Below are 21,822 nucleotides of genomic sequence, written 5' to 3' on the forward strand. Positions count from 1 at the left end.
AAAAAAAAAAAAGAATGAACTCGGTGTCATTTTAGAAGCTAGTGGCAAGGAATTGGTGTCTATATGTCTACGGTAGGGGCTCATCTTTGTGTTTGGAGCCAGCCAGCGGGGCTACAGCCCCTGTGACACTGTAAAGTAGTTACACACATTTACAACATGGAATTGACAATAAAAATCTAGAAACGGTTCTACCACAGGGAAAGCAGACAGGCCAACAGGAGGTAAGAGTCCAAGTGGGAACAGGTGACCCGTCCTGAGTGGGAGTGGGTATAAATCAGCCCCAGAACGGGCTCCAGGTGCAGAGAGCAGGAAAATTCCACCCACAGACACAGGCAATGACTAAAAAGCTCCTCCCCTCCTCCTGGTCCCTAGGTACACACAGAAAATTCCCGTAAGAACCTGAGCCTGAAACTCATAGACTTCAGCTTTGAAAAACTGCACTCCCTCCATAATGAGGCTAGCTAATAAATTAGCATTTTAAAAACCTAAGTGACAGGCCACTGGCTTCCCTTGATAACCTGGTAAATCCAAAAACTAAATCTGAATAGACATGACCTCTTGAAGCCCCAAAAAGGATTCTGAAAGCCACTATGAAGACAGGCTTACAATACAGAATTACAAAACATAATTAAGATCATTTACTGTGCCTGACAAACAGCAAATGTCACAAACAGAAGAATTGACCCTGGAGAAGCCTGACAGTGATTACAGAGTCACCTTAAAATTATTAGAGACATAAAAGAATTCAAAACGGGCTGGCGAGATAGCTCAGCAGTTAGGAGCACTGACTGCTCTTCTAAAGGTCCTGAGTTCTAATCCCAGCAACCACATGGTGGCTCACAACCATCTGTAATGAGATCTGATATCCTCTTCTGGTGCATCTGAAGACAGCTACTGTGTACTTACATAGAATAATAAATAAATCTTAAAAAAAAAAAGAATTTAAAACAAAAAAGGAATTTCTTTTAACTTTCAATTTTACCTATGCGTACAAATGTATGTCTGCGTATGTATATACCACTGGAATGCAGGGGCCCTCAGAGACCACAGGAGAGTGTCAGAGCCCCTCCTAGATATGAATGCTGGGGACTGAGGGAGAAACTTGGTCCTACAAGAGTAAGAAGTGCCCCTAACTGCTGAGCCACCTCTCCAGCCCCAACCCCAAGAGGTGCCTTTTGGATGAACAGATCAGTTTGGAAAAGCAGCAAGGAGAATCTCACTAAATACAGCGCAGTGATTGGTGTGGGAAGTCTCGACACTTGAGAGGCTGAGGCAGGAGAGGAGGCCTATGTCATCAGCCATCAGCTAGCTGAAGGCTCCTTTGTTCTAACCAGAAAGAACTGTGGGTACACAGGAAAAGGCTCTCTATATTTTACTTTTAAAGATTATTGCGTACCCTCGGATCCATACCTGAGTCATATCCAAACTCCCAGGCCCAGTTCTGAAAACTCTGATCATGTGCTACTGTGGTCTACTGAGTTCCTGGCCTGGCCCATCCCAGCCAGCACCACCTCCATACGCAGGCCTGCTTCCAATCTCACAGCTGTCCTTGACTTAGCTCTAGCTACCTGGTCCTACCAGGCACACACACACACACACACACACACACACACCACAAATTTTTTTAAGAGAAAGTCTTAATCCCAAAGATGGAAGGAGAAAGACCACTGATCCAAATCATCATAGCCAGATTAATTCAAGCAAGTAATTAATAAAGCTTTTTTATTCATGTACACAGGCTACCTCCATAAGGCAGGGTTTGGGAGGTCAGCACTGGATGTGAGGAGGACAAGACTTTTATAGGTCAGGGGTAAGGGTTTTCCCAATGGGGCATTCAGCAGGCAAAACAGACAAGGTTACAGGAGCGGGACATACACATAACAAGCTAGCCACATGGACCTCCTGAAACAAAGATTGGTTGCACATGGTGTCATAGCAAGGTAGCCACAGCAACCCTTTTGAAACAAAGGTAGGATTGCAAGATGGTTATAACTACGTTTTGAGACAAAGACTCAGTTGAGGTCTCCGGAACAGATAGTAGAGAACCATTTGTAGTTAAGGTTATAGGTGGGGCATAGCCCCGTCCTTGAGGAGCAGACTTAATCTTCATCAGGATAGAACTTAGCTTGTCTTTTCTACTAGATGGCTTTTAAGCCTAAAATGGAGGCAAGCTGGTTCTGCAGAAGGAAGGAAGGGAGGAAGACAGGCAGACATACAGATAGAAATGGGCAATCTCAAACTCCAGAACATCCATAGCAATTTGTCAAAGGGGCTGTGCTGTAGAAGCAGATTGTAACTGTAGAATCAGCCTATAGGAAAGAGAGAGCAAGAAATTCCCATGATCAGGGACTTTAAAAACCACAGGCTCACACCTAATCAGCACAAGAGAGGCCTGCCTTTTCTCCACACCGGTGTCCTAAGCCTTTCTGCGGAGTGAAATAGTAAAAGCTGTTTCGCTTCTGATAGCCTCTTTAAATTGTTTCAAAATGAGGGCCTTGCTTCTCGGTTTCTCTGCTTCCACAGAACTCAGACTCATTCAGTCTGCCCCGACGTCCCACAGCCTCATGATCCAAAAAGGGAGTGTTCTTCCATTTCTTACTTAAAAGTCCTTTCCAACTCAATCAGTTCAAAGGTAGAATAATACTCCCTGACTCTCATGATTTTCTGTGCTGGGCCGTTCATTATTTAGGCCCCATCTGTGTGCTGACTCATGGGTATTTTTCTCTTCCTCTCTATTAAAGGTGGGACCTGGGCTTTCTTTTGTCACTTTGCCTCACCATTCAATCAATTTCTCCCCTGGGTTCCAAGGCTTTAGATTTCAGGAAGGGGTCTTTAAATAGATCTAGCTTGTGCCCTCCTTTTCCTTTAGCATCCCAGCTGTAAGAAACAGAAAACAGGCACCTCTGTCTCATGTTCTCCTTTATCCAGTTTAAGCACCCCATCAAAGACTGAAGCCGAGGATGCCAGCTGCATCTCCATTTCTCATTGTACATTTTCCTTTACACACAAAAGTTCCTGCAGAGCAGCCATCTGGGCCTCGGACATACTGTTGTGGGAAACTGAGGCAGGCAAACCTCTGTTCAACAGGTACACAAAGTGGAGGGTCCGAAGAATTTGTTTTGTGTGTGAGTTCAGTGAAGTCGCCTCCATAACCCTGTGTAACTGCACAGCAGTTCTTATCGTGCTTAAAGATTCCTCCATGGGGCTGGAGAGATGGCTTAGTGGTTAGGAGCACTGACTGCTTTTTCAAAGATCCTGAGTTCAAATCCCAGCAACCACATGATGGCTCACATCCATCCATAATGAGATCTCACTCCCTCTTCTGGTGTGTCTGAAGGCAGCTACAGTGTACTTACATATAATAAATAAATCTTTTTTTTTAAGGTTTCTCAGCATCATTTTAAACTATTGCATCATTAGTAGGCTAAAATAGCTATCAGCCTTAGTGGGTTTGTGCAACTAAGATCAAACAACAAGAAATTCTTCTCTTGTGGTAAGGTGTTTTACAGAAGCAGACAGGACTGCAGAGGGTAGGATCGTTTTCTTTACAATGGGATAATTGCAGGCAGGTGTTTTACCAGCTAGCTGTGTGTAACCACTTCCTCCAGGCGGACTTTGTGGCTGTGTTCCTGCCTTTTGTCTTTTTCTGACTTTATTTCCCCCTTCAGTATCTCTTAGAGTATAGACTGATGGCCATAAAGCCTCTTCAGTAGTTGCCAACACTCTCATTCCTTCTGTGTTACATTTTAAGAATGGTAAAATTTGTTCTAAACCTTCATTCTTTCTAGGGGCATCTCCATACCCCTACAGCAGACCCCACTCATCAAACAGGTGTGCAACTCCATACCGTATAAAAACGGCCACCCTGGGATTTTCTAGAAAGAAACTCCAGCTCTCAATGGTTCAGGTTTAATTACATTTCTCACTACCAATAGCAAGAACCACGCAATTGCCACCATAGCAAAAAGACTCACCAAACGCCAGGATTTCCCCCTTGGATGCCCCACACTCAGGCTGCTCAGTCAGCCCTTTTGTGCCTTGCTACCCAGAACTAGGACTACTCAATTGCTCTTCCCAAACTCAACTGCCTTGCTACACACCAGTTTGTCCGATTAACATTTACTGAGAGATGCAAATGAACACCCACCCTACCCCACCCCCACCCCCAGATGGACACTGATGACAGACCTAAGCAGGATTTCACCAAAGTCCAACTTGGTGAGACCAATGATTTTATCAGACTTTCTTACAGAGCATCAACAAGGGGTTACTTACAGGAATGTGGGTGGACACATCCCCCTAAACATCGATGCAAAATGCCATTCCGTTATGGGTGGCAACCTCATAGAAGCTGATTATGGAACTCCATCTTTAATCAGCATTTCACTTTTTTTTTTTATATGTTCTAGCATCTTCCAAGATCTCTTGCAGTTGGAGTGGAGGGAGCAGAAGTAATGGCTGAACTCCCTATCTGGTTCCTGACCCGTCCACCTTCCCACCCCCCCCCACCCCCCATCCCCGCAGGGAATGTCAGTGGCTCCCTTACCTTTACAGAAGTTCTAGCTGCCACAGAGAGGAAGCCCCATATAACACACACCCTTAGGTACTCATGAATGGATGGATCCCTCCATAACTGGGAACCTGAGGGTATCAGTAACTTTTCTCCTCGCTTCCATGAGATACCAGACAAGAGCAATTAAGGCCTGGAGGTCTGTCATATCCCACAGTTGTGGGGCACAGTCCCCCCCAGTGACAGTAACATGAGGCAGCAAGAGTATTAGGCAACTGGTCTCACTGCATGCCCAGTCAAGAAGTGGAGAGGGACAAAGGCTGGTGCTCAACTTGATTTCTCTATTTTCTTCAGCCCAGGATCTCAGGCCCTGGAGAGATGCTGCCCACACTTAGGGTGGATCGTCCCCCTCAATTAACCTAAGCTATAAACTGCCTCACATATGTACAGGCCAAGAGATCGGTTTCCCTGCTGATTATAAATCCCATCAAGTTTATGATCCAATTCCTTTCTGTCAAACTTGACACAAACTAGGCAAAATCTAGAGTCCCCCGAGAAGAGGCACTCTCAATTGAGGAATTGCCTCTGTCGGCTTGGCCTCCTGGCATGTCAGTGGAGTAGTCACTTGATTGACGATGGATGCAGAAGGGCTCAGCCTTCTCTGGGCAGTGCCACCTCTAGACTGGACAAGTAGCCCTGGGTTCTATAAGACAGCAAAGTGGCCAAGCATGGAGAGCAAGCCAGTAAGGGCACTTCTCCATGGTCTCTGCTTCAGTTCCTATCTCCAGGTTCCTTCCCTAATCTTCCTCCATTATGAACTGTAACTTGTAAATCAAATAAACAGGTTCTTCCCCAGGCTTGCTTTTCACCAGTGTTCCATCACAAAGTCAGGGGATGACCATGGTTGACCAATCACAGTCTGTGGGCGTGTCCTGTTGACCAATCACAGTCTATGGGCGTGTCCTGCTTCTACCCACATTCTCTGCAAGAATATGTTGAAGGCAAAACCCAGTCACCTACACAGAGAAGGTAAGTGGGGCTTCAAATCCCACAGGAAACACTCGGTAGCAGGATGGCGTGTTCTCAGGAAGAGGAAACTATCAGGCTAGGCCTGAACCCTGGGAAGGAGGCACCACTAACCTAAGGGAAATATTACGGGTGTCACCAGTCACCCACCAGGACCTTTATGGTAGCATATCTCCTTGGAGGAGGACTCTCTTCTGAGTCCCTTGGGACACCAATATGGCTCACTTCTCTGTGGAAAGCAGAGGAAGTCCAGAGTGTGTGAACCCTGAGCAGGTCCGTGTTGTTGACAGGAGCCAGTCATGTCAAGCACCCTAGCCCGTGGCAAAAATGGCAAAGCTTTCCCCACAAGGTGAGGCTCTGAGGGATGATAAGATCTTTCCTCTGGAGCATGTGTGCCTGTTGATGGTGTGTGCAGAAAATGTCTACCGTAGCTTCCTAACCCCAGATCTTCACACCTGAAGGCTACTCCCCTACAGAAACTGCTCCTGCCAAGATAAACTAAGGGAGCTCCTGGATCCAGCTGTATGCCATGAACCTGCCTCCTTGGTTATCTGTGTGTAATAATAACCCTGCCTCCTTGTTTATCTGAATACCATGAACCCGCCTCCTTGATCATCTCTATATAATAGCTTCACCTTTCTGTTCAACTCTATATAATAAACACACCGAGATCCCAGAGGGCTGCAGTTTCTCAATCAGCGAGACCTGCAAACCCACTCCCAGCTTTTTTCTGTCTCCAGTGTTGTGTGTCTGTGTGTCCGTGTGTCTGTGTGTCTATGCATTAGGTCCATCCCCGGAGCCCTGTTGGATGTGGCACATCTCCATGTCCACAGGGTCCTAACTAACTCCTGGTCATGACTGAAGTCAGTCAGGCTGGCTGGAACAGAAGGGACTGGAGGAATGGATTTCACAAGTGCCCAAGCCTTCCAGTCACACCAAGTAAGGCTGGCCACACCCTCGGGATTCCTCCACAAGTCACATATGGGATTAACCCACCAACCTTCTTTCTCTATTGGTTTACTTTATTTTCACAAAGGCTGAGCATTTGTTTCTTATTAATCCACACTCAAGTCATTAAAAAACACATCTTCCAAGAATTTTAACGTGCAGAAGGCTTTTCCTTTTTAACTTCTTAAAAGTCGGTCTTGTGCCCTTTTCTCAAGGCAGAAGAAAATGAATTTTTGCCAAGAATAAACTCATCACCGTGAATTCAGTGCGGCTTTTAGCCCCAGGGTCATTAACTCTGGCAGTATCTGGATCGAATCAGAAAGGAAATTCCCCTTAGCCACAAGTCTCCAAGAAGCAGCTAGAGATTTTAGCAGTGCAGCATTCCCATACACACAAAGCCAAGCTAAACTGGGCAGAGAAGCAAGAAAAGCATCCTTGAGGTTGCCCTCTATGACAGAGATCTGCCCGCCTCTGCCTCCCGAGTACCGGGATTAAAGTGCACACCACCAGCTCTGACAATACATTTCTTATGTATGTGTGTGCAGATGCTGGTGTTGGGGGGAGGGGGAAGGGCACATGTTGAAGCCAGAAGAGCACCCACAGGTATTGCTCCACCTTAAATACGCTCCCCTTTTAGGTTTTGGGGGGTGTTATTTTTGTTGTTTTCTTTTTGAGACAAGTTCTCCCTCCAGCCTGGAACCTGCCCATTAAGGCAGGCTGAATGGATGGCCAGTGAGCCCCAGGGATCCATGCATCCCCACCTCCCCAGGGCTGGGATTCCAAGGACACCCCATATTCAAGGTTTTGATGTGGGTGCTGAGGCTTGAACTCGGATCCTGACACTTACTTGTACAGCTCACACTTTGTTGCCTGACCCACGTCTCCGGCCCCCTGCGGCTGAATTGCTGACAAGCTTCAAGTGGTGTTGATCCACATTTCAAGCGGCAGGAGCCTAGCATACTTTCTTGGCTGCACTGTGTTCTTTGTCAGTAATTTTGTATAGGTCTGTGCATGTAGCTGATTGTGTGTGAAGAAGGGGTTCACGCAGGGGCTGTGAAGAAGGCATAGGAGCCCAGACACCAGAGTCACAGGGGGCTGTGAACCACCATGTGGGTGCTAGAAACCAAACACATCTTCTGTAAAAGCAGTAAGTATTCTTAATCTCTAAGCTATCTCTGCTTGTGGACGTTGTACATCGTGGTGCGGAGCCTAGTGCGCACCACGATGTACAACGTCCACAAGCAGGGGGTCTGATCTCCTGCATGCAGAGTTTCAGGCAGCTGTGAGCTTCCCAACATGGGTGCTAGGAAAGAATTGGGGTCCTCAGCAAGAGCGATATCTGCTCTTAACTACTGAGCCATCTCTCTAGCCTCCAACTTGATCTTGTAACCACAAAGTCTCCTTCAGCTTGGCCTCTCCTATCATTCAGCTACATATTAAATTTTTTATTGCCGAGATATCTTCATTCATTCTTTTCCATATCCCCCAACCTTATCTCGTGCTTATAATACTATCTCCAGGAATAATTCTCACTTTTATAGTTCTCATCTTCTACTTCATTTTTCTGGTTTTTTATTCCTGTGCTTGCCTCTGTGATGGTTGACAGCCACTTGACAGAATCTACAGTCTCCAAGGAGACGAGCCTCTCCGTGTGACCATGAGAGGTTTCTAGATTTAAGTTAACTGAGGCAGAACAGACACCCTAATTTACATGGCCGGCCTGGGTTGTATAAGAAAGCAAGCTGATCAAGCCAGTAAGCAGCTTCACTCATGGGTTCTTCCTCTGCTCCTGCTCAAGTTCCTTCCCCGACTTCTTTCAATGGACTGTGATCAGGATCTGTGAGCCAGCTATACTAGTCAGGGTTTCTATTCCTGCACAAACATCATGACCAAGAAGCAAGTTGGGGAGGAAAGGGTTTATTCAGCTTACACTTCCATACTGTTGTTCATCACCAAAGAAGTCAGGACTGGAACTCAAGCAGGTCAGGAAGCAGGAGCTGATGCAGAGGCCATGGAGGGATGTTCTTTACTGGCTTGCTTCCCCTGGTTTGCTCAGCCTGCTCTCTTATAGAACCAAGACTACCAGCCCAGAGATGGTCCCACCCACAAGGGGCCTTTCCCCCTTGATCACTAATTGAGAAAATGCCTTACAGCTGGATCTCATGGAGGCATTTTCTCAACTGAAGCTCCTTTCTCTGTGATAACTCCAGCTTGTGTCAAGTTGACACACAAAACCAGCCAGTACACCAGCTAACTCTTTTCCTCACCAAATGCTTTCCACTGTGGTGTTTATCTTAGCAAGAGAAAACAAATTAGCACAGAAATTGATACTGATGTGTCCATTGTTATAATGGACATGACCGTGTTGTTTTTAAGAAGTATTATACAAGGACTTTGGAACTTTAGGCTGGAGAAGCCACTGAATGCTTACAGTGGACTGGGCTATTCTGTGAGAGCTTGGAAGATAAGAGTCCTGAGAGCAATGCAGATGACGAAGGGTAGGCTTGTGAAGGTTCAAAGGTAGCAAGGATACTTTGAGGACCCATCATGTGACATGGGGCTGAAGAATCAGCTGTGATTAACAAAAGACCAGCATCACTGAAGTGAAACCTTTGCTTACTGGGATACTGGATGCTGTTTCACTGGTGCTGAAAAATCAGCATTGACTCATAAGGGACCAGCACCATTGAGGGGACTCTGAGCACTTCTGGGAAGTATTTCCAGCATCAATAGAGACAGAGTGGTTCAGAGCAGGCCAAGGCTTCGTCTCAAGCTGGTAACTTAATTTGGTAATGTGTATGAACCTGCCATGGGGTACTGGTTTTAAAATCATAGAAGCTGCAGGATTGAAGAGGTCATGGGAGAAGCTGAAGCTCGGTGAAGTAGGGCTGAAGTCCATGAAGAGGCCAGGAGAGGCCATAGGTAAAGGTACAGCCTCATTTACAGTGGAGGTCCCATAATATTGGAGCTGCTAGGTGTGGTATGGAGCCAGTCTGAACCTATAAGACAGGATATTTGTGCTGTGGAAGGCAGAGGCAGAGAAATGGAGCTGTCCAAGCCTTTTGGAGCCCAGAAGATTTTGAGTGAGTCTCAGACATCAGATACTGAGCTATTTACACTGTTGGACTTTAGTTTGGCTTCAAATATAACTATGCCTTAATTCTTCCATCTTGGAATGATAAAGTATATAATTTGGTTTCAGTTTTATAGAATCCCAAGTTAAGAAACTTTGAATTTTTCAATGGACTTTCAAATGTTGATCTTTTTAAAGACTGTGCAACTTTCCATATAGTCAAAAAGACTGTTTTATATTGTGATATTAACATAAGATCTCAGGAAAGGGAAATGAAAAAGGATATGGCTTTTCAGTGATATATCTGTGTATCAAGTTGGCAAGGATTCAGTTGAGCTGGTTGGTTTTTTGTTTTTGTCTTTGTTTTTGTTTTGTTTTTTTTCAACTTGATACAAATTAGAGTCACTTGAGAAGAAGAAACCTCACCTCAGGATCTACCTCAATCAGACTGGCCTTTGGTCACATCTCAGGAGCATTTCCTTGATTAGTGATTTATATTGGGGGGGGGGGCAGATCATCCCGAGTGGTGCCATGTAGCCTAATGAAGAAAACTGAGGAAGCCACAGGAAACAAACTAGTAAGCTGCTTCCCTCCATGGCTCCTACCTCCAGGTTCCTACTTGAGTTCTTGCCCTGACTTCTCTCAGTAATGTAATGTGCTCAGGATGTGGAAGCTAAATAAACCCTTTCCTCCATGTCTGAGTTAGGGTTTTACTACCATGAACAGACTCCATGGCCAAGGCAACTCTTCTAAAGGACACTTAATTGGGGCTGGCTTACAGGTTCAGAGGTTGAGTCCATTATTATCATGGTAGAATCATGGCAGTACCCAAGCAGGCATGGTGCAGGAGGAGCTGAGAGTTCTACATCTTGTTCTGAAGGCAGACAGGAGAAGACTGTCATCCTTAGGCAGCTAGGAGGAAGCTCTCAAAGCCCACCCCCACAGGGACATACTGCCTCCAACAAGGCCACACCTACTCCAACAAGGTCACACCTCCAAATAGTGCCATTCCTTGGGCCAAGCATCTTCAAACCACCACATTTCCTCCCTAAGCTGTTTGTGGTCATGGTGTTTATCACAGCAATAGAAAGCAAACTAGGACACACAGATAAGCAATGTCTACAGTAGGCCACTGGTCAGTGCCTCACTCACCCCATTTCTATTGCCTTAACTTTATCTGTGAGGCCTGGTGCCTGCTTCTGGAGCACAGATATTCAAGATGGCAGGGCTTTTTCTGGTAATGACCATCTTGCTACATTAATTATTCCATGGCTGGGCACATCACATGGCACAAGAAAGAGTGTACTAGCTCAGGCCTCTCTCCTCTTCTTCCTCCTCCTCCCCCTCCTCCTCCTCCTTTTCTTTTTCTTCTTTCTAATTCTTTTCTTTCTTCTGCTTCTGTTTCTTCAGTCCTCAACTGAAGAAAAGTAAAGTCCCTAAATGCAGAGCTGAGAAGATAGGTGTCAGTTGGCAACACGCTTGCTCACACAACCTAAGAACCTGAGTCCAACCCAGAACCCATGTTTAAAAGTCAGGCAAGATGACATGTATTTGTAATCTCAGTTCATGGAGGCCACTGTCATGACCTCAGTTAACCCTGATTACCTCTGAGGGTACTTATCTACAAGTACTGACCTCCCCAGGCTCATCCTAATAGTGCTACTATGGCACTATCAGGATGTGTGTGACCTTGTTGGAGGAAGTATGTCACTCAGGGTGGGCTTTGAAGTCTCAGATGCTCAAGCCAGACCTTATATCTCAACCTCTTCCTGCTGCCTGCAGATCCAGATGTGGAACTCTCAGCTATCTACCTCTCCTGCACCATGTCTGCCTGCACGCTGCCATGATGACAATGGACTAAACCCCTGAACTGTAAACCAGCCTCAATGAAATGTCTTCCCTTTACAAAAGCTGACATGGTTATGGTGTCTCTTCACAGCAATAGAAACCCAAACTAAGACAAATGTCAACATAGCATTTGGGATTAAGTCTCCCAACAAAGAAACTTGGACAGGAAATGGTCAGATTACAGCAGTGCCACAGACTCTTCCCCCACAGCATGTGGCTGCCAGCTGTGCATGGCACATCCTGAGCAGAATAAAGGTGGGTCCAGGGCAGCCGGAGTGACTCCTGGGAGCCTTTCTCCTTGTTGCCAGCTCCCCACCCCAAGAATGCAGCCACCCTTGTAAAATTCAGGGGGAAATTTCTATCGGGGAGGAAGAAGCTCTTCCACAGCTGCGTCCCTCAGTGCAGCCACTGAAAGGCAAACATTTACCCAAGATGTGCCTTGTACCCCACCCCAATCAGCAGCCGCTGCCAGCTCTGAGGATGGAGGCTTTGAATAGCACTGAGGCCCAAGCCAGAGCCAATGAAGCTGTTTCAACCACCAAACCTTTCAGAGGCTGCTGGGAAGTGTTCTCTGTTAATTCCAACCACATGGCAAATTAAGTTCTATTTACCCTCTTTCAAAAATATTTTCCTCCCTTGATTTAATGAAATCTGGAGTCACGCCACTGTTCTGAGCTTGCTGGGCCTGGCTCACTGAAGAGAGAGAAGGCAGCCCAGTGGGCTAAGCTTTGTCCCTCAAGGACGCATGCCTGTGGTGTCAGCAAGGCCCCTGTGTGGACAGAAGTTAATAGGAGCCAGGTGGGGCGGAGGTGAGAGACAGATGGGCAGATAATAAGCAGACAAATGACAGAGCAGGGGGTACACTTCAATTTAGACCAAGATGCCCTTTGGCACTGTGGTCTCAAACACCCTTCCCTTACCTCCCCACCTCCTTACAACATTTAGGGTGGAGTACAAGAAGCAAAGAGGAAGCAGAAAGGACAGCACTGACCTGTCACTGTAGCCTGAGCTCAAGCGAAGGCCCTGTACCATCACAGAGGATCCCATAGTTCATCCACACTTAGCTCCTGGCCTGACTGGATGAAGAACTTATGAAGATCTAACCAGGGTGTTGGTTCCCGTGCCATGCCAGCACCTGGACCCATTTTCCCTAGGTCACAGATACCTCCCATGCCATGTCAGACTCACCCAGGACAGCAAGACACAAGACACCCTCATGGAAGTGTTCTGCTATCCCACTTCTGGTGGCGTGGCAAGGCAGGACACTCTCCTTCTGGGCATAAACTTGCCAGCTGCTCCAGGGAAGATGGCTCAGTGCTACCTCAATTGCCCACAGCTGCAGCCCCTAAGTTCCTTTGCCCCTCTTCCAGGGCCATTCTGTAGGCCAATAGCTGCTTTGTATGGGTTCCAAAGACCCAGCCTGTCACCCCCATGCAGGTAAGCTCTGAGACCATCCCCAAAAGATGCTAAATGTCAAAGCCACTCAGCATGCAAAACTTGTATTCAGAACCTGCTTCGGGGGAAGACTGCTTCAGACAACTAGCTTTAGGAGCAGTGGTGGAAAGTTGGCTCTAAAGGGGACCTCTGAAGCTGCCACCCTTGGCAGAACCCTGGTAGGAGGGAGGCAGAGAGCCCTGAGCATAGTATTGGAGTCAAGGCAAATAATCCTGGGGTAAGCAGGGACCAGAGCCTTACAGGATTTACTGGCTAGTTTTATGTCAACTTGACACAAGCTAAAGTCATCTGAGAGAAGGAAATCTCAATTTGGAAAATGCCTCCATGAGATAGGGCTGCAGGCAAGCCTGCAGGGCATTTTCTTAATTAGTGATTGATGGGGGAGGGCTGCATAGGTATGGCCCCATAGACTCATGTGTTTGAATGCTTGGACCATGGAGAGTGACACTATTAGGAGGTGTGGACTTATTGTGTGACTTTGAAGGAGGAAGTGTGTCACTGTGGTGGTGGGTGGTGGTGGGAAGCTTTGAGGTAATATATATGCTCAAATTCTGCCCAGTGTAAAACACTCCTCCTGCCTGCCTTCAGATCAAGATGTAGAACTCTCTGCTCTTCCAGCACCATGCTTGCCTGCAAGCTGCCATGCTTCCCACCATGACGATAATGGCCTGAACCTCTGAGACTCGAAGCCAGCCCCAATTAAATGTTTTCCTTTATAAGAGTTGCTGTGGCCATAGTATGAACCTGACCACACAGCAATGAAACCTTAACTAAGACAAGAGCCCATCCCATGGTGAGTAGTTTCACCTCTGGGTGAATGGCCCTGGGTGCTGTTAAAAAAAAGCAGGCTGAGCAAGCCATGGGGAGCAAGCCAGTAAGCAGCACCCCTCCATAGCCTCTGCATCAACTCCTGCCTCCAGGTTCCTGCCCTGTTTAAGTTTCTGTTCTGGCTTCCTTTGATGATGAACTGTGATGTGTAGATTGGATAAACCCTATTCTCCCCATGTTGTTTGGTTGTGGTATTTCATCACAGCAATAGAAACCCTAAAAAGACACATATGATAATGTAAGACCAGTACAGCATCCCTGATCCCCACAGCAGGAGTGACTTGAGAACTAGGGAACTGATGCTTGCTGGAATCAATGGTTAACTGGAATGGGATGGGTAAGTCCAGGAGAATGGAACTGGGGAAGATGTCAGGCTAGACAGCTTATCTGCAGATGGTTCTGGGAGCTCCCCTCCGTGAGAATGGGACTCAGGATGTAGACACACGGGGCACAACTCTCAGACACCCAAACCTGCTAGGAGGAAAGACTAGAGCAATCTGGCTCCTTTAGAAGCGGATGCCCCTGCCCCCATGAAAACTCTCAGTTGGTTAAATGAACAAGTGCTGTAGGAGATGAGGTCATTGCTGGGAGAATGTTTCCTTCCTGTGACCTACCAAGAGCCAGCATCACACCGGGGACAACCTGGTAGAAAAGGCCAGGCTTGGGTGAGCCTTAGCTTTTGTCAATCTCATACAAGCTAGAGTACCCCTGGGAGGTGGGAACCTTAACTGAGGAACTGCCTCCACCCCCTTGGGCATGCCTGTGGAGCATTCTGATGACCAATGACTAATACGGGAGGACCGGGTCCACACAGGCAGTAAGTGGTGGTTCTAGGTTGTAAAAGAAAGCAAGCTGAGTAAGCAGTGAGCAACACTTCCCCGTGACCTCTGCTACCATTCCTGTCTTGACTTCCTGCTTGACTTCCTGTCCTGACTTCCCTCAATAATGGACTACAACATGGAAGCGTGACTCAGGTAGACCCTTTTTTTCTCTAAGTTTGCTCTGGCCAGTGTCACAACAGAAAGTAATGAATACAGAGAGGAAAAAGAGATAGATGTCACTTCACCGAATCCCCAAGAACTGTAGGACCAGCCCATATCCCAACAGGAGCAGAAGCAGGGACATGGCTGAAGGTTAGGATGCTGCATGAAGGGTAGAGATATTGGGCGAGGAAGAACCAGTGAGGGAGAGTATTAGCATCCCGCAAAGACCCTGGTTCACACCTTTCCTGTACCTTACATGATGCATGCACACTGCTCCTGGGTATTTGCAAGGCATTCCCCCAGACCGTACAAGAGCAATTGCCTGTTCCCATGGATAGTCCGTGTAGGAAGGAAACTGTTCAGGCACCCACACTCCCCAGGAGACTTGGAAATCTCTTCTACTGGGGAGAAGGAGCAGATGGTGAGCTGCCTCCGGGCCCCAAGCAGCAGCAGGTGGGACTGACAGGAACAGCACTCCTGGAGGATAGGGGGCTAGAGCCCACAGAGCAAAGGCAGGTGGCAGTGTCAGATGCAGGTGTGCATGCGCATAATGAGCAGCTGGAACCAGATACAGCTGGTGGTAGCACCTGATTGGCAGAGAGCTGCTTTGCAGGATGTAAAATACCCAGAGCTGAGAAAGGCAGGCTAGGGCCTCCTTAATGCACACATAGGTGGACCTCCTTAATGGACTAGTCAAAGGCCCTTTAGTGACTGCTCTTTTCACAATTCTGGTTTGTGCAATGTGGCTAAGAGGTGGGGCCTTCAAGAGGTCATGAGGACTCCTGGCTCCTGACTGGCATTAGGTGGTCTTGTAAAGGAATCACAGAGGAGTGTGTCCACTTTCACCATGTGGTCGCACGGTGCTCCATCTATCCAGAGAGTGCAGCACCAAGTGTAGCCAGGGGTCCTCTCAGAAGCAACGTCACTTAGATCTTGGATTTTCCTGTGGGTGGCCTCTGCATATGGTTTAGAACACCTGCACATGTATGCATGTGTACACATGCATACACATTCATTCACATGCACACACATACAAATATGCATACACAGATACACTCACACATATATACACACATATGCATACACATATACACACAACACACACACATGTGCACACACACCAGTTTTCTGAAGAAACCCCTACAGCTATTTGTTAGGCCACAGGTACTGGGAAATTGGGGTTCTGGGACTGTTAAAGTTGACTGTGGGAACATCACATGCTACCACGTTCCCCTTTGTTACAGTACGATGTTCAAGGTCTGGGGGCCAACTGAGGTCTGGCACAGGCCTATTGGCTCATTGTGCACTTGACCTGAGAGGCAGAAGCCCAGACCTCTTCCTAAGCCCTGCCTTCTCTCTAGTGTCTACCTGCTTCCATCTAGGGAATTGTCTGAGCTGCTTCCCTCTATAGCCCAGGCTTCCCACTGTCTCTGGCTAGCATCCCAGTCAGAACCATTCCAAAATGCTTCACATACACCCACACTCCACTTCCCACTAGCCATGGGTACAGACTGGATGTCCAATGATGACCAGGTCAGGATTCTAGAAGCGCCCATGAGAGCCCCTCCTGTCAGCTCTCAGTTCCTGGTCTAGGCTCCTGGAAAGGTGGGGCTCTCCATGTCGTATCTTCTTACCTCTGAGAGACAGAATTCCACCACATCCTTGCATGGCAGATTCTCCCTTGGCTCCCTGCCTTAGCCTATCTTCTGTTGCTATAATAGAGTACCTCAAGCTGGCTGATTTATAAAGAATAAAGGTTTCTTTAGCGCATAGTTCTGGAAGTGTAAGGTCCAGGGCTCTTTCAGGTTTTGTCCTTATTGTTGGTGGGAACTTTGCAGACTCCTAGGGCAGCACAAGGTAAGCTAGGAGAGAGTGTAGCTTATATTAACAAAGCCACTCTCTGGACAGGCCATCAATGTGTTAGTCTAGGAGTGATCTGTCTAATCCCAAAGACCTCATTCTCAAATATAATGATGATTTGAGATTAAGTCTTCAGCACAAGAAATCTGGGGGACATATTGGAACATACTAGAAATGTGGGGGACATATTGGAACATACTAGAAGTATGGGGGACATACCAGAACATACTAGAAATGTGGGGGACATACCGGAACATACTAGAAATGTGGGGAACATACTAGAACCATGGAAGTTCTCCACCATGTCTGCTTCAAACCAAAGAGGGTGTGGCTTACAAGATCTTGCCTGGTGAAGCAGGAGTTAAGAAACGATCTGCTCTGTGAATCCTTTTCTACCTTGCCTGCTGAACGATCATTTATCTCTCCACTCTTCCCCATCTCTAGAGCCAAGAAGCAGGAGTGAAAGGAAAGAGGGTATCTGTCACTCATAAAGAGTAGGGGCCGTGAGAGTGAGGGGAGCTGGGTGTTAGGGTCGGTGTAGGTAAGAGAGGGATGGTATGTGGCTAAGAGACACTGGAGGCCGCTTGGTGAGCAGGTGGCTAGACAACGGCAAGCATTATAGCTCAAGCTTATCTAACCAAACTTTTCAGTGTATGTGTGTGTGTGTGTGTGTGTGAGAGAGAGAGAGAGAGAGAGAGAGAGAGACAGACAGACAGATAGACAGACAGACAGACAGACAGAGATGCAATAATACCAGTGTGATGGTCAGAACACAACTTGCAGTTGTGTGCCTGACTCTGAGCACAAGCAGCAGGGTTCTGACCCGGAGAGTATCCTCGACTACAGCAGAAAACCCTGCTAAAGAGGCCATGCTTTGCCCCAAGAAAAGACTTTTTCTTAATGGGCTCCTGGCAAAAAGTAGAGGCACAAGACAGATTTGTGCCACTGTACAAAGAATAGCTCTTCTATTCCTCCCGACGATTAAGATGGACGCCAAGTCAACACTTGTTAAAGAAAAAATCATCCTCCAAACATACTTGGAGCATCTCTGTGCCACTACAGTGTTTGAAAATGTCTTGTGTGTCACCTGTCAACTTCTCTGCTTCCCTTTCTGATGTTCGGGCAGGCCAAGGATGAGTGCAATGCTGGCTTTGCTCTGAAACTTGAATCTTCAGCCAGACATTAAGTGTTAAATAGAGATGACGCAGAAGAGCCTGCGCCCCTGGGAGCAGCCTCCTGTAAGTCTCTGGTTTCCAGTGTCAGCACTGGTGGAGTTGCCCACTACAGCAGTCTTCCATACCGGCCTACCCCCAGGCCCCAAGGGGCCCACTGATACCTGGGTAGCTTAACCCTCCCAGGCACCACCCTATCTCCCTTCCGAGGCTTCCTCCAAAAATATATTTAGTAACTTCTAAACAAATCACATCGCTTCTCCCAGTTTTTATTTGTTTAGTTAAATTAATTCTATTTTAATATTTCCATTAGCCATTTAATTTATTTTAAAACCCAACACTGCAAAGTAATAAGACTTATCAAATATTGACAGGCAGTAGGTAAATACCATCCACATACAACCATCTGTTTTAACTCCAGATGCCTCAGGATGGACCATGTGCAGTTGAGGCTGATAAATGGGCCTTCCTGGCCTGCAGCATCTGCTGGGCTTGGAGCTGTGTACCAGGGCTCGATATGAAGCTTTCCACTCCACGGTGTAAGAGGAAGAGCTGAAGGGCTAGTGCATCCACAAGAAAAATCTATCCAGAAAAGGGAACCAACCAGTGTTTCAGATTTTAAAAATGCAGAGCCGGGCGGTGGTGGCGCACACCTTTAATCCCAGCACTCAGGAGGCAGAGGCAGGCAGATTTCTGAGTTCGAGGCCAGCCTGGTCTACAAAGTGAGTTCCAGGATAGCCAGCGCTATACAGAGAAACCCTGTCTCAAAAAACAAAAACAAAAACAAAACAAAAAGAAATGCAGAAGTGGAGTGGGCCCATCATGGAGGGAGTGATGTCTCAGGAGGCTCTGAACCTCCCTGAAGATCTAGAAGTAGTTAATGATAGCTGAAGAAGGGAGAGACATTCCCTTCGGTGGCATAGCTAACAGTGAGTGTCCCACGCACCTGGCTGAACTCTTAGGCTCACCCAAAGAGAAAGAAAGGCATGAAAGTCAGAGGGGTCCTTTCTGAGAAGGACAGGGGACCCATGGGAGTGATGGGCAGGCGATCAAAGTACATGATATGCATGGCAAAGTATGAAAATCTTACAAAGGAACTTATTACAGTGGACAATTAATATGTGCAAATAGAAATATTTTAAAGATTAATGAGCTGGGCCCAGCTAGATGGCTCAGTTGGTAAAAGCATTTGTTGCCAAGCCTGACAACCTAAGTTCAATCCCTAAAACCCAAATGGTGGAAGGAGAAAAATCAACTCCTGCAAATTGTCTTCTGACTGATAACACTGGTACTACTGCTTGTAACACACACACACATGCATGCACACACACATGCATGCACACACACATGCATGCACACAAGCACACACACATGCACACACGCACACACAAATAACTGTAATGAAAAGTTGTTTGGTTGGATAATCTGACTTGAACTGCAATCCAGCCTTCCGTGTCCCTCAGCCACATACTTCTCCTACCTACACCTAGCCAGACACTCAGTTCCCCTACCTCACGCTGACCCTACTGTTCATGAGTGACAAATGTCCTCTTTCCTGCCAGGCAGCCTGCAGAGATGAAATGACAGTGTAGGCACACAACAGACATAGTACCACAAAAGTAGAGTTGGCCTGGCCCACACCTACAACTCCTAAGGTGCCTCCTTCTCTCTTCTGGCTCTCTGCTTGAGTGTGGGGTAATGATGGGGTCTACTCTTAGAGCCTCCAGGGAGTCAGTACCAGGTCCTTCCACTCTTGAACTACAGGAGTCTGGCATGTCCCTTCTTACAATATTAGCTAGTCCCAGGATGCCCTGAGGGATGTGAAATACATCTGCCTGTCGCCCCCACAGGGCCCAAGGCACTGTTGCAATACTGAGACCTCTCTGAACATCCAACTTGATCTCTGAGAAGAGAGGCCATTCCTGGACCTCTGAGACCTAATGAAGCCACAGCCTGGCTGCCCTCGCCAACAGTGCCTAGAACAGTTCAAAACTCTTACAGTGTGCATATTAAAACTCCTCTTTTGCTACCACTAAAGCCAAGGCAGACACAAGTATTCACAGCTCCTGGATGGGTTGAATCGCCTCAGCTGGTTCTCTAACTGCCTCTGCTGATCCCATAGTGATGCTGCCCCCTCCTCATCTCAGAGCAGAGCCATCCTGCACAGATGAGAAAGCCAAACACTGAGCAAGTATTACAATGCACTCGGCCCCTCTTCCAGTTACACATTTGCCTAACTCATGCATGTCAGCTGTCCTGCCACTGCCTACTTGAGCAGGAGATGAGACAGGGAACAAAGAAAATCACACACAACAGCCCCAGCCCTGCATCCAAGGAGGACAGATGGCTATAAGAAAGACAGGCAGTTTACTTTCTATTGCTATGGTGTGAATACTGTGACTAAAAGCAACTGGAGAGGAAAGGGTTTATCTGCCTTTCACATCCTGACCACAGTCCATCATTAATAGAAATCAGGGCATGAACTCAAGAGGAGCAGAGGCAAGAATCACAGAGAGTTACCTACTGGCTTTCTCTCAGGCCCTTGGTTCGCTATCTTTCTTATACCCAAGACTGACCACCCAGGGGTGATGTCACCCAGATTAGACTGGGCCCTCCCACATCAATCATCTATCAAGAAATTACACCACAGACTTGCTTACATGACAATCTCATGAAGGCACTTTCTCAACTAAGCCTTCCTCTTTCTAAAAGACTCCAGTTTGTGTCAAGTAGACAAAAAACTAACCAACCCTGTGGGCTTTGTTCCATGAGGACCTGGGGCACCCAGCCCTACCTGCAGCTCCTGGGAAACTTTGCTCTCCTCTTCCAAATTCTCCGGCCCACCACCAGGGGAGCTGGGACACCAAGCAGGGTATGATGAGGTCCTGCCCCAGTGTCCCACCCAGAGCCTTGGGTGACCTCTAAATCCATGACACCTGTAAGCATAAGCCCCACAGAGTGGGAGGGGGATGGAATCTCAGAAGTGGCCCTTGGGAGGATGTAGGTCAGGAGTGTCAAGGGCTACAGCTGTACATGAGGTTCATGTAGCTACCTGCTCATAGCTACATGAACCTCAGCCTCATACCTGCCTGGGCCCCTGCAGTATGCACATCACTTAGACATGTGTCCCCCAGGACATGCTGCTCTTTCATGTCCCCATAGCCAACACACTCGGTGGCATGCCTTCTGGTTTTGCTTCCTTGCTTGGATTGTAAGACCCCCAACCCTCAGTCAGTGGCACTTACTTCAAGATGCCCCCAAGTGAGACACTGAGATGCAGATCGATGCGAAAGCAAGAGGTTTATTTTCTGGCGCACTGGGGTCAACCCTCAATCAGTCCCTCAAGGCAAGTGATGAGAAGGTGACCCCCGAATGGCTATTACAAACAGTTTTTATACTTTTCAGGGGCACAGGTTACATCAGCAAGGTTACAGTTCAAACTTAATGACTAAGCATATTAATCTTTAAATCTATTGGCTATAAAGCATGGCATGCATTTGAACTCTACCTGGGACTTTCCAGAGGGTCAGGTGACTATCAGTCAGTACATTCTGAGAATTTTTTACTTAAGAATGGTCCTGTGGGTGGAGAATGGAACTTGGCCTAGCCTTGACCCCAGGAGGGAGGGGCAACCTGTAAGGAGGGTGTGGGACTGGAAAACACCTTAGGGTCTCTCAGGATCCTTAAAGCCTGGTATAATCTATCAATCTCACAGGTCCAAGGGTCTGTATTTACAACCCAAAGACAGGATTTATCTGTGTCTGCTCCTTGGCTAGATGAATGGGCTTTGTGGACCAAGCAGGCAGTTAAGTCAGAGGGACAGAAGGATGGCCACAGAGAAGTAAGATCAAGGAGCATTTGCTGGACACTCTGACCAGGTCTATCCCAGCTCAGAAGTAGGGCAGCAGCCCTAGGTGGCAGTAAGGACACACAGTCCAGGGACATAGTCAGTGCTCCACTGGGTTCTTGTGCCCAAAAGTCTGTGGGTATCAGGCAGAGAGAACTCCTGAGCAGGTTGCCTGCCTCAGAACCCCACAGGGTAAGGGGGGGTTGGGGAAATAGGTCAGCGGATGAAGCACTTGCTGCACACATGCATAAGGACCTGAGTTTGATTCTCAG

Source organism: Mus caroli, chromosome 1 (assembly GCF_900094665.2).
Source record: "Mus caroli chromosome 1, CAROLI_EIJ_v1.1, whole genome shotgun sequence".
Taxonomy (NCBI): Eukaryota; Metazoa; Chordata; class Mammalia; order Rodentia; family Muridae; genus Mus; species Mus caroli.